Source organism: Ranitomeya variabilis, chromosome 8 (assembly GCF_051348905.1).
Source record: "Ranitomeya variabilis isolate aRanVar5 chromosome 8, aRanVar5.hap1, whole genome shotgun sequence".
Taxonomy (NCBI): Eukaryota; Metazoa; Chordata; class Amphibia; order Anura; family Dendrobatidae; genus Ranitomeya; species Ranitomeya variabilis.
Window position 1 is genome coordinate 70,387,231 of NC_135239.1, and position 12,303 is coordinate 70,399,533.

The 12,303-nt window shown below is 49.0% G+C and overlaps 1 protein-coding gene and 1 pseudogene across 1 annotated transcript in view; one reads left to right on the top strand and one right to left on the bottom strand.

The window, feature by feature from the left end:
• Window positions 1-8,966, bottom strand: part of LOC143788809 (uncharacterized) — a 69,749-nt pseudogene extending 60,783 nt beyond the window's left edge.
• The window catches only part of LOC143788492 (putative ferric-chelate reductase 1), a 62,815-nt gene that overhangs the window by 3,870 nt on the left and 46,642 nt on the right, over window positions 1-12,303 (top strand). The gene's annotated exons all lie outside the window — the stretch shown is intronic.

Genomic DNA, 12,303 nt, shown 5'->3' on the forward strand with positions numbered 1-12,303 from the left:
GGCGCTGGGCATCTAGGGATAAAAAAACGTAGGCATGCTACCCGGCCACTTCTAGTTGTGCGGCAGGTTTAGTTCATGGTCAGTATAGTTTCCATCTTCCAAGAGCTAGTTCTCATATATGCTGGGCTATGTTCTCTCGCCATTGAGAATCATGACAGTTTGACCGGCCAGAAAAAAAAGGGTTAAATTACTGGCTGAGAAAGGAGAGAAAAAAGAAGTCTGCTACAATTTTTTTTTTTTTTTTCCTCTAGTTCTGAGTGTGCTCTTAATTTAATCACTTGCTAGTCTGCCTATACTGCAGCCTTCCTCTCTTTCTCTCCTTCTTATCCTTGAATGGCTCTGTGTTCACCTGTTTCAAATGGATCTTCAGAGTGTAGCTACAGGTTTGAATAATCTCGCCACAAAGGTACAAAATTTGCAAGATTTTGTTGTTCATGCACCTATGTCTGAGCCTAGAATTCCTTTGCCTGAATTCTTCTCGGGGAATAGATCTCACTTTCAAAATTTTAAAAATAATTGCAAATTGTTTTTGTCCCTGAAGTCTCGCTCTGCCGGAGACCCTGCACAGCAGGTCAGGATTGTAATTTCCTTGCTCCGGGGCGACCCTCAAGACTGGGCTTTTGCATTGGCACCAGGGGATCCTGCGTTGCTCAATGTGGATGCGTTTTTTCTGGCCTTGGGGTTGCTTTATGAGGAACCTCATTTAGAGCTTCAGGCGGAAAAGGCCTTGATGTCCTTGTCTCAGGGGCAAGATGAAGCTGAAATATACTGCCAAAAACTCCGTAAATGGTCTGTGCTTACTCAGTGGAATGAGTGCGCCCTGGCGGCGATTTTCAGAGAAGGTCTCTCTGATGCCATTAAGGATGTTATGGTGGGGTTCCCTGTGCCTGCGAGTCTGAATGAGTCCATGACGATGGCTATTCAGATCGATAGGCGTCTGCGGGAGCGCAAACCTGTGCACCATTTGGCGGTGTCTACTGAGAAAACGCCAGAAAATATGCAATGTGATAGAATTCTGTCCAGAAGCGAGCGGCAGAATTTTAGACGAAAAAATGGGTTGTGCTTCTATTGTGGTGATTCAACTCATGTTATATCAGCATGCTTTAAGCGTACTAAGAAGCCTGACAAGTCTGTTTCAATTAGCATTTTACAGTCTAAGTTTATTCTATCTGTGACCCTGATTTGTTCTTTGTCATCTATTACCGCGGACGCCTATGTCGACTCTGGCGCTGCTTTGAGTCTTATGGATTGGTCCTTTGCCAAACGCTGTGGGTATGATTTGGAGCCATTGGAGGCTCTGATACCTCTGAAAGGGATTGACTCCACCCCATTGGCTAGTAATAAACCACAATACTGGACACAAGTGACTATGCGTGTTAATCCGGATCACCTGAGGTTATTCGCTTTCTGGTGCTGTATAATCTACATGATGTTTTGGTGCTGGGATTGCCATGGCTGCAATCTCATAACCCAGTCCTCGACTGGAGAGCTATGTCTGTGTTAAGCTGGGGATGTAAAGGTACTCATGGGGACGTACCTTTGGTTTCCATTTCATCATCTATTCCCTCTGAGATTCCTGAATTCTTGTCTGACTTTCGTGACGTTTTTGAAGAACCCAAGGTTGGTTCACTACCTCCGCACCGGGAGTGCGATTGTGCCATAGACTTGATTCCGGGTAGTAAATACCCTAAGGGTCGTTTATTTAATCTGTCTGTGCCTGAACACGCGGCTATGCGAGAATATATAAAGGAGTCCTTGGAAAAGGGACATATTCGTCCTTCGTCATCTCCCTTAGGAGCCGGTTTTTTCTTTGTGTCTAAGAAAGACGGCTCTTTGAGGCCGTGTATTGATTATCGACTTTTGAATAAAATCACGGTTAAATATCAATATCCGTTACCACTGCTTACTGATTTGTTTGCTCGTATAAAGGGGGCCAAGTGGTTCTCTAAGATTGATCTCCGTGGGGCGTATAATTTGGTGCGAATCAAGCAGGGGGATGAGTGGAAAACCGCATTTAATACGCCCGAGGGCCATTTTGAGTATTTGGTGATGCCTTTTGGTCTTTCAAATGCCCCTTCAGTCTTCCAGTCCTTTATGCATGACATTTTCCGTGATTATTTGGACAAATTTATGATTGTGTATCTGGATGATATTCTGATTTTTTCGGATGACTGGGACTCTCATGTCCAGCAGGTCAGGAGGGTTTTTCAGGTTTTGCGGTCTAATTCCTTGTGTGTGAAGGGTTCTAAGTGTGTTTTTGGGGTTCAAAAGATTTCCTTCTTGGGATACATTTTTTCCCCCTCTTCCATCGAGATGGATCCTGTCAAGGTTCAGGCTATTGGTGATTGGACGCAACCCTCTTCTCTTAAGAGTCTTCAGAAATTTTTGGGCTTTGCTAACTTTTATCGTCGATTTATTGCTGGTTTTTCTGATGTTGTAAAACCATTGACTGATTTGACTAAGAAGGGTGCTGATGTTGCTGATTGGTCCCCTGATGCTGTGGAGGCCTTTCGGGAGCTCAAGCGCCGCTTTTCTTCCGCCCCAGTGTTGCGTCAGCCTGATGTTGCTCTTCCTTTTCAGGTTGAGGTCGACGCTTCTGAAATCGGAGCTGGGGCGGTGTTGTCGCAGAGAAGTTCCGACTGCTCCGTGATGAGACCTTGTGCTTTTTTTTCCCGTAAATTTTCGCCCGCCGAGCGGAATTATGATATTGGGAATCGGGAGCTTTTGGCCATGAAGTGGGCTTTTGAGGAGTGGCGTCACTGGCTTGAGGGGGCCAGACATCAGGTGGTGGTATTGACTGACCACAAAAATTTAATTTACCTTGAGTCTGCCAGGCGCCTGAATCCTAGACAGGCGCGCTGGTCGTTGTTTTTCTCTCGGTTTAATTTTGTGGTGTCTTACCTACCGGGTTCTAAGAATGTTAAGGCGGATGCCCTTTCTAGGAGTTTTGAGCCTGACTCCCCTGGTAATTCTGAGCCCACAGGTATCCTTAAAGATGGAGTGATATTGTCTGCCGTTTCTCCAGACCTGCGGCGGGCCTTGCAGGAGTTTCAGGCGGATAGACCTGATCGTTGCCCACCTGGTAGACTGTTTGTTCCTGATGATTGGACCAGTAGAGTCATCTCTGAGGTTCATTCTTCTGCGTTGGCAGGTCATCCTGGAATCTTTGGTACCAGGGATTTGGTGGCAAGGTCCTTCTGGTGGCCTTCCCTGTCACGAGATGTGCGAGGCTTTGTGCAGTCTTGTGACGTTTGTGCTCGGGCCAAGCCTTGTTGTTCTCGGGCTAGTGGATTGTTGTTACCCTTGCCTATCCCGAAGAGGCCTTGGACGCACATCTCGATGGATTTTATTTCGGATCTGCCTGTTTCTCATAAGATGTCTGTCATCTGGGTGGTGTGTGACCGTTTCTCTAAGATGGTCCATCTGGTTCCCTTGCCTAAGTTGCCTTCTTCTTCCGAGTTGGTTCCTCTGTTTTTTCAAAATGTTGTTCGTTTGCATGGTATTCCGGAGAATATCGTTTCTGACAGAGGGACCCAATTCGTGTCTAGATTTTGGCGGGCATTCTGTGCTAGGATGGGCATAGATTTGTCTTTTTCGTCTGCTTTCCATCCTCAGACTAATGGCCAGACCGAGCGGACTAATCAGACCTTGGAGACATATTTGAGGTGTTTTGTGTCTGCGGATCAGGATGATTGGGTTGCTTTTTTGCCTTTGGCGGAGTTCGCCCTCAATAATCGGGCCAGCTCTGCCACCTTGGTGTCCCCGTTTTTCTGTAATTCGGGGTTTCATCCTCGATTTTCCTCCGGTCAAGTGGAATCTTCGGATTGTCCTGGAGTGGATGCTGTGGTGGAGAGGTTGCATCAGATTTGGGGGCAGGTGGTGGACAATTTGAAGTTGTCCCAGGAGAAGACTCAGCTTTTTGCCAACCGCCGTCGTCGTGTTGGTCCTCGGCTTTCTGTTGGGGACTTGGTGTGGTTGTCTTCTCGTTTTGTCCCTATGAGGGTTTCTTCTCCTAAGTTTAAGCCTTGGTTCATCGGCCCGTACAAGATATTGGAGATTCTTAACCCTGTGTCCTTCCGTTTGGACCTCCCTGCATCCTTTTCGATTCATAATGTTTTTCATCGGTCATTGTTGCGCAGGTATGAGGTACCGGCTGTGCCTTCCGTTGAGCCTCCTGCTCCGGTGTTGGTTGAGGGTGAGTTGGAGTACGTTGTGGAAAAGATCTTGGACTCTCGTGTTTCCAGACGGAAACTCCAGTATCTGGTCAAATGGAAGGGATACGGTCAGGAGGATAATTCTTGGGTCACTGCCTCTGATGTTCATGCCTCCGATCTTGTCCGTGCCTTTCATAGGGCTCATCCTGATCGCCCTGGTGGTTCTGGTGAGGGTTCGGTGCCCCCTCCTTGAGGGGGGGGTACTGTTGTGAAATTGGATTCTGGGCTCCCCCGGTGGCCACTTGTGGAATTGTACTTGTGTGCATCATCCCCTCTGTTCACCTGCTCCTATCAGGATGTGGGAGTCGCTATATAACCTTGCTCCTCTGTCAGTTTCATGCCGGTCAACAATGTAATCAGAAGCCTTTCTGTGCATGTTCCTGCTACTAGACAACTCCCAGCTAAGTTGGACTTTTGTCCTTGTGTGTTTTTGCATTTTGTTCCTGTTCACAGCTGCTGTTTCGTTACTGTGTCTGGAAAGCTCTTGTGAGCGGAAATTGCCACTCTGGTGTTATGAGTTAATGCTAGAGTCTTAAAGTAATTTCTGGATGGTGTTTTGATAGAGTTTTCTGCTGACCATGAAAGTGCCCTTTCTGTCTTCTTGCTATCTAGAAAGCGGACCTCGATTTTTGCTAAACCTATTTTCATACTACGTTTGTCATTTCATCTAAAATCACCGCCAATATATGTGGGGGCCTCTGTCTGCCTTTTGGGAAAAATTTCTCTAGAGGTGAGCCAGGACTGTCTTTTCCTCTGCTAGGATTAGGTAGTTCTCCGGCTGGCGCTGGGCATCTAGGGATAAAAAAACGTAGGCATGCTACCCGGCCACTTCTAGTTGTGCGGCAGGTTTAGTTCATGGTCAGTATAGTTTCCATCTTCCAAGAGCTAGTTCTCATATATGCTGGGCTATGTTCTCTCGCCATTGAGAATCATGACAGCTGTCCCTCGCAGGAGAGTCGTCTCATGGTGTTCAAGCTCCCAAAACTTGGTCTGCACAAGTCGATGGAGAGTCTGCAAATGATACCGATGTTCATGGACCCAGGTGGACACCCCCGTCCGTGGGTAGTCCTCCTCTGGATCCAATTCCAGCTCAGTGATTTCTTGCCCTTTTTGGCCAAACAGCAGGGTGTAGTGCGTGTATCCAGTTGTGCTGTGCACCCAGTTGTTGTACACACAGACTAATTCAGCCACATACTCAGGCCAGCAAACTTTCCTATCTTCCTCCAATGTTCTCAGTATCTGTATCAACGTCTGATTGAAATGCTTTCAGGCTCCATTTCCTGGTGGATGGTAGGGTGTTGTCCTGGACTTCTCAATCTGGTACAGGCGATGTAGTTCTTCCATCACTCATCCTTGAGAGCAGGCGCCTTGGTCAGAGTGAATTCTCTTCAGACAACCGTACGCTCGGATAAAGTCTCTGCAAATGGCCTGTGCCGCCGACTCAGCAGTCTTATCCTGGGTTAGAGTTACCACAGCAAATTTAGTAAAATGATCGCTCATCACCAGACAGTGTTCACACCCCAGGTGAGCTGGATCCATGGTCAAGTAGTCGATCATTAACCCCTCCAGAGGAGCAGAAGTCACGATGGTCTGTGTAGGGGCCCTCTGTTCTGGAGGCTTAGTGAGTTCACATTTCCTGCATTGCTGACAGGCTTCATCTACTGCATTCTTCAGTCGAGAATGGTAGACCAGCTTCTGCAGCCACTGGAACGTCTTCTCCGGGTCAAAGTGGGCCTCTCTCTCATGAGCTTCTGTGGCCACCTCGTTAAGCAACTTTTCTGCGAGAACTACTTGCCAGCTGACTCCCAACTCCCGTGCTAACTGCACTTTCTGATACAGCAGGCCATCTTCCAGTTGGAGCCTCTCCCACTGCCGTAAGATCTGCAGGGTTCCTGGGGACAGGGCGCCTCTCTCTCTCTCTTTGGCTGGGAAATTGTTTCAAGGCCACTCACTGCCTCAACTGAGCAAGCACCCCATCTTCCTGCTGCAGCCATACCCAGTCATCATGGGCTCGTCCCAGTGTATGTTTTCCAGATGCCTCCCCGATCTGTCCCTGCATTGCCGCCAGCGTCCTGGCAGAATTCTGAAATCCAGGAATCTCTTCGGCCTCCAGTTCTTCATCCCGGATGTGCCTAGGTTGCTCGTGAGTTATCTTGGATAAAGCATCAGCATGCATTGTAACGGGGTCTACCATGCTGGAGTACCTCTTTCAGTACCACCCCGTGTTTCAGGAGGTCCACTCTGCTTTGGCTGGAGTCTGAATGAAGGACGCTGGCTGGAATTGCTTGGTTACATGGGCGCATATAAAAGATCACTGCTTCTCCACGTATTTCCAGTGTGACAAAACTTTACTCACAGGACACAGAATATATATCACACAGATACAGAGGGCAGGCCAATTGAAAAGCGGCTGGCCAGACATACATTACAATAGCCGCAGGTGGCCGGAGCCTGCCGATATTTACTGTGGGAATTACAAAGGTGGGGGAGGTCAGAAGGGGGATATATTGTCCCCTCTGCAAAGGGGCACAGCCTGTGGGCTGATGCATTAGGGACATGCATCTCACATGGAACCTATTATACATACATATAACTGCACAACATATTCTGGGTGCTGGGGGGTTCCATAATACGCGTATTCTCAGCTCCTCATCGATGCGTGTTCTTGTATCAGTACTTGGCCATATGAGCCACCCATCTCTGCTCCAGAGCCCCCAGTTTCACGTTTTCCAGGTGGGCCAGAGGATTGTTATCGGTGCGTACCAAGACTTCAGACCCAGAGAGGTACTCAGCGAATTTCCCAATCATGGCCTATACCAACACCAGTAGTTCCAGCCTGAAAAAACTATAATTATCTGGATTTTGTTCAGAGTCGTGGAGGGACTGGCTCACATAAGCAATCACTCGCTCTTTTCCATTCTGCATTAGTGACAATACAGCTCCTAGTCCATGCAGGCTTTCATCAGTGTGAAGTATGAAGGGTTGAAAGAAGTCTGCATAGGCCAACACGGGTGCTTCAGTCAGGGCCATTTTTAGGGCTCAGGAAGCTGCTTCTTCCTGGCTATCTCCCCACTAGATGGTTTGATTCTTTGTGCCGGATGGCACCTCTTTCAACAACTCCAGCAGCGTATTAGCAATATGAGTGAAGTTTTTCATGAACTGTTGATAGTACCCGGTAAGTCCCAGAAAGGCCCGGACATCCTTCACGGTTTTCGGGGTGGGCCAATCCTGTACTGCTGCGATCTTCTCACGCGATGGTCTCACTCCTTCAGCGGACACCACATGTCTCAGATATTCAATCTGCTTGCGAAAGAGACGACACTTCCGGGGTTTCACTTTCAGGCCATGCTTCTGTAGCCGGCTCAGCACTTGCTCCAGCAGTTGCAGGTGTCCCTCAAAGGTGGATGCATAAACAATGATTTCATCCAAATAGATGAGGGTAGCCTCAAAGTTCAAGTCTCCCACACATCTCTCCATCAATCGTTGGAAGGTGCAAGGTGTGTTGGTAAGGCCGAAACGCATCCAATTGAATTCCCATGTGCAATATGAATACTGTCTTTGCCCAGTCATGCTCAGGGGACTTGCCAATATCCACTGGCCAGATCCAACGACGAGAAGTACTTCGCTTTTCCCAGGGCAGACAATGGATTCCTCAATTCTCATTAGTGGGTACGAGTCTCGCATGGTACAGGCGTTCAGTTTCCGGTAGTCTACGCAGAAGCGCAGGGTCCCGTCCTTCTTCCGTACTAGGACAGTTGGCACGGCCCACGGACTTTGGCTCTCTCAGATGACCCCACTCTGCAGCATATGCGCCAACATCTCTTTCACTTCCTGGTACATTTGTGGTGGGATTTGTCGATATCGCTCCCGAATGAGTGTGGTGTTTCCCATTGGAATCTCGTGGGTGATGGCTGTGGTACACCCAAAATCATCATCATGATGAGCAAAAACATCCTGATATCGCTCTAGTACTGCCTCCACTTGTTGTACCTGTTGGAGTGAGAGTTCTGTGAGCTCGGCCTGCATCTGCTCCAGGATTCGGCGTCTTTCTTTTAGGTGATTGTATGGCTACTTGGAGGACACCGTTACAGCCACTGTCCAGGGATCCCCCTGTTTCACCACCAACTGAATCGCCTCTGGTTGTATCAGCTCTTTCAGCATTCCCATTACCTGTGCTACTTCACTCTTGGGCGAGAGCATGAGATCGTCTTCTCCCAGATTGACACATCGCACCAGTACATGACCATCGTGAACAGTGGCTAACAACCGTGTAACGAGGAGCCCTGGAGGTAGTTGATCCATAAAAGCTGGCTCGATCTGCACTTCTACTCCTTCAAAGGGAGTACAGGCTCAGATGGGTAGAGTGAGCACAGTCTGACCTGGTGGTAAGACGAGGTTGGCGGCGACCGGAGTGACCACCTTACCCAATGTTTTTCATTCAATCGACGTCTCATGGGCCTGGGCCACCCGTATCAACTGTTGGAACACTTTTCTCTGAGGGGTGTGGGGGCTCCATCAATTCAGAAACAAATCTGCTGACTCGCTGACAAGGATGTTCCCAAGTTCTTTCAACACGTTCATTCCTAAAGTCACAGGGTGATCATTTCCAGGGTCCCCAGCGGTCAGCACGACTCCTTTCCGGCCCACATCTTTGCCACACACAATGATTTGTATCCAGACCACCTCTGCGACCGGGATGGGCAACTGATTGGCCACCGTCAATTTGATCACTGAGCCCCATTCAGGCCGCATCGCCTCGGGGAAATGTCATCGGAAATAAGTCTCGGGCATGGTGGTTACTTGGGAACCGGTATCAACTAAACAGAGGACGGCCCAACCATCTATTTCAGCCCAGACAAGAGGACTCAGGGAACCTAACCTTGTGGGACTTCTTTCTCTCTTTCCTGGCTTCTCAGGCTCTGGGTGGTGGTGGAGGGATCTTCCCCAGTGCACGCACCCTCGAGCATAATGTCCAGTGTCTCCACAGGTGAAACATATTGGCAGCCTTTCTGCATGAGGCCGTCTTGTTTCCAGGCAGGGTTCAGGATCAGTTCTGCCTCCAGGGGGGTCCAGGGGTACTGAAGGTGTTTTCTTTAAGTCGGACCATTCCTGTCGCATGTCCTGGATTCCCTTCCGGAGTTCTCTCACCCAACTTGGTTCAGTTGTCAGCTAAACGGATACCTCCCCGCTCCGGACCTTCCCCACCAGGACTGTCACCCTCTGCTCCTGCTCGCGTGCATACGCTTCCGCCCCAACTTCCAGAAAGGACATACGCTGATTAACCCGCAAGCGCTCTCGCAAGGCCTGTTTAAGCAGCGCGTCTCTAAAGCCTGCCACTAGCTAGTCTCTCAGAACAATATCAGGGGGTCCTATTCCTACGTCATCCTGCTTAGCAATCACAGCATGGATCTCCTTCAGCGCATTCATGTATTGTGTCACAGACTCCTCCTCCATTTGGACATGGCTAAACAAGCGCATGCGCAATTCTCCAATGTCCCTGGGGTCCCCTTGCATCACCTCTAGAATTTGTAACACCTTATTAAAGGTGTCTCGCTCATGCGGGGGCCGGAACATGAGGAAGCACCTCGCCTCTCCATCCAGGGCCATCATGGCAATCTCTGCCTGCATCGCGGGGGTCATGGGGTGCATTCTCAAGATACCCTTGACCCGCTCAGTCCAGTCCTATAACAAAGTGTTGCTCCCTGTAAACTTTGGGAGGTTGCTCAACATTGCCCCTAGCGGTATACTGGCCCTTGGGGCACCCACAGCCACTTGGTCTGTCACTTCCATGCCTGTGGACTGCAGCCTGCCAACTACGCAAAGTGTGAGCAGTTTGCGCAATGTAGTGACAGACAGAAGGCAGAGCATGAGTTAACAACTTTACTTTAACAGGGGATACTACAAGCAGGGAGGCAAACAGTTAAACGGGGAAATAAACAGTGGCAAAATGAACGGTTCAATGGCAACAGGATATGCAGTGTTGGAAAACAGTGGATTCAGTAACGTCAGTTCGTTTAAATTGAATCTGTCACCCCATTTTTGGCCTATAAGCTGCGGCCACCGCCATCAGGGGCTTATCTACAGCATTCTGTAATGCTCTAGATAAACCCCCGATGTAACCTGAAAGATAAGAAAAACAAGTTAGATTATACTCACCCAGGGGTGGTCCAGTCCGATGGGCATCGCGGTCTGGGTCCAGTGCCTCCCTTCTTCATGCGATGACGTCCTCTTCCTTGCTTCCTGTCACGGCTCCTGAGCAGGTGTACTTTATCTGCCCTGTTGACCTTTCCCAGCACCTGCGCACTGCAGTACTTTGCCCTGCCCTCAACAGGGCAGATAAAGTACGCCTGCGCAGGAGCCATGACATGAAGCAAGGAAGAGGACATCATCGCATGAAGATGGGAGGCGCTGGACCCAGACCGCGACGCCCATTAGACCGGACCACACCGGGACCGCCCCTAGGTGAGTATAATCTAACTTGTTTTTCTTATCTTTCACGTTAATGTAACACCCCAGGTAACCGGTTGTTACAGTGGCATTGCTTTCCTCACGGGGAGAGTGATGTTATGCTTGGAAATGAGGAAGGATCCCTTTAACAGGTATTCAGAACAAACAACACTGTTCTGACTCTAGGCTAGAAGGGGGAGCCCGACTTCAGGGGAGCTGCTCTCTCTGGTTGGGAGGAGGAGTCAGTTGCTAGGCAGTTGGGGAGAGTTAGGCAGTTGGTGAGAGGAGAGCAAGGAGTGAGGAAGAAAAGCTGGGGCCGTGGAGACGAGTGATTCTGTGGCTCCTAGGAAGGGAAAAGAAAGCAGAGCAGTCTGTAGGAGACTGGGAGGGAGAAGAAGCAAAAGAGAGTAAAGAGCTGGAGAGAGAAGCTGCGACTGGGCTTCCTCCATGCTGAGCGCAGATACCGGTAGCCAGAAGACCGAGGTTGTGGGGGTAACTTCATGCCCCACGGCAGAAACTGTCAGACAGCTATACACTCACTGGCCACTTTATTAGGTACACCTGTCCAACTTCTTGTTAACACTTAATTTGTAATCAGCCAATCACATGGCGGCAACTCAGTGCATTTAGGCATGTAGACATGGTCAAGACAATCTCCTGCAGTTCAAACCGAGCATCAGTATGGGGAAGAAAGGTGATTTGAGTGCCTTTGAACGTGGCATGGTTGTTGGTGCCAGAAGGGCTGGTCTGAGTATTTCAGAAACTGCTGATCTACTGGGATTTTCACGCAAAACCATCTCTAGGGTTTACAGAGAATGGTCCGAAAAAGAAAAAAAATCCAGTGAGCGGCAGTTCTGTGGGCGGAAATGCCTTGTTGATGCCAGAAGTCAGAGGAGAATGGGCAGACTGGTTCGAGCTGATAGAAAGGCAACAGTGACTCAAATCGCCACCCGTTACAACCAAGGTAGGCCTAAGAGCATCTCTGAACGCACAGTGCGTCGAACTTTGAGGCAGATGGGCTACAGCAGCAGAAGACCACACCGGGTACCACTCCTTTCAGCTAAGAACAGGAAACTGAGGCTACAATTTGTACAAGCTCATCGAAATTGGACAGTAGAAGATTGGAAAAACGTTGCTTGGTCTGATGAGTCTCGATTTCTGCTGCGACATTCGGATGGTAGGGTCAGAATTTGGCGTAAACAACATGAAAGCATGGATCCATCCTGCCTTGTATGGAGCATCTTTGGGATGTGCAGCCGACAAATCTGCGGCAACTGTGTGATGCCATCATGTCAATATGGACCAAAATCTCTGAGGAATGCTTCCAGCACCTTGTTGAATCTATGCCACGAAGAATTGAGGCAGTTCTGAAGGCAAAAGGGGGTCCAACCCGTTACTAGCATGGTGTACCTAATAAAGTGGCCGGTGAGTGTATATCATGAAATCCTCCCAACGTATACCTGTGGTGGACGGCTAGAAACTAAAATATCCAGAACCTTTGATATCGACAGGTTGAGCCTACACTCTATGTCTGGAGTCACCTGACAATTGATTGTCACAGAAGAAGTCGATCTAGCATGTCTGATTTCACATTGCCAATCATTTTGTTCTCCCAGAGAAAGCGCCGACTGACATGTCACTC